Source organism: Fukomys damarensis, unplaced genomic scaffold, assembly GCF_012274545.1.
Source record: "Fukomys damarensis isolate Sample0158 unplaced genomic scaffold, DMR_v1.0_HiC HiC_scaffold_23, whole genome shotgun sequence".
In the NCBI taxonomy this organism is placed as follows: Eukaryota; Metazoa; Chordata; class Mammalia; order Rodentia; family Bathyergidae; genus Fukomys; species Fukomys damarensis.
The window spans coordinates 25,448,679-25,450,156 of NW_022900935.1; positions in this window are offsets into that span (position 1 = coordinate 25,448,679).

Here is a 1,478-nt window from a genome sequence, read left to right on the forward strand (position 1 = left end):
TTTTTTGAGACAGGGTCTTGCTATGTAGCTCTGGCTAGCTTTCAATTCCTGCCTCAGCCTCCTGAGTGCTGGGATTACAGGCGTGTGCCACCACCTCCAGTTTATTATTTCTTTATTTAGAGACATGATCTTGGTGAGTCACTCAATCCTGGCTAAGTTTAAACCTTTGATCCTCTTACTTCAGCTTGTCAGAGTGCTGGGATTGTGGGCATGAATAGCCATACCTGAGTATATGAAGACTCTTGTGAGAGCTCTTTGGAGGATGTTTTCAAAGAGAATGAGACTAGTTATAGTGAACCAGTTGAAAGGCTTTCCCAGTCAAATAGGTGTGGGGAGGTAAGGCTTTACAAGGTGGGGCCAATAAGATGGAAAGGGGAGGCAGACTGGAGAGATAGTGAGGTTACAGAAGTAACATCACTTGTTCATTAATTGGAAGTGAGAGTGGAGAGCAGGAGGGAGCCCAGGACTTCTTGAAGTCCCCGCTTGAGGCAACTAGATGGGGAGAGAGAATACAGGAGCAGGCTGTCAAGTGCTGTGCTTTTGGGTGTGGGTTCTGGTATCCGACTGACTGACCTTGGTTGGAATCCTTGCTCTGCACTTTTTAGCCCTGTAATACTGAGGGCATTAGGTAACAACCGGTTTCAACGTAAATGGAAGTAGTAATGCAATTTATGTCTGGTTCGCGTGGATGGGAATTGAATGCAGTGTCTGGTATCCAGTAGCGCTTCACCATCCTAGCTATTATTATGTGCAGAAAGGTTTTAGGGAGGAAGCTGATGAGGAAGTGGTGAAGCCTTCAGGAAAAGCTTTCTGGGAATCAACTCCGGTTAAGTCAAAGAGGAAAAATACAGCGTTGTGGCAGACCAGCTAAAGCCAGAAGGAGGTGAGGCAGTGCTGAGTTGCTGCCATATGTCAGGGAGAGGATGAGTCACCGGAGGCCGCAGGTCCGACAGGCCGCGACAAGCTGGAGGGGGCTATTCCACTGTCAGTGGAGAAACCTGGGGGTCATTCCGGAAGCCGTTGTTGTTGTCCCTCCTCCGCCTTTCGAAGGAATCCATAATTTCGAGGACCTTCCACAATGTTTCACGTTCTGAAAGGAGCAGGAAACAGTGAACAGTGGAAATGGGACAGAAGAGGCAGAATTTGAGCCTTGATTAGTTTGATCACCGGTTTGTTGCGTGACCTATGCGTTTCACGTCAACGCAGACTTGCCTCCCAAGTGTGATGTGGAATTAAGGTGAGGGTAGGCATGGATCAAGTACTCTGGTTATAGTGTCAGGGATCTCCTTCCTCCTCCTGGGCTCTCTCCTCTTTCGTTTGGAACTCATTTTGGGGATTCCTGTCTCTGAGCTGGGCCTGGCACACGGTTCCATGAATGGATGAATGGAGGAATCAATGAGCGTCTGCAGCAGGCAGCACCGCCCCCTTCCGCTGCCCAGGCGACGCGGCCAGGCCCGGGCGGGTCTTTAGCGACCGTT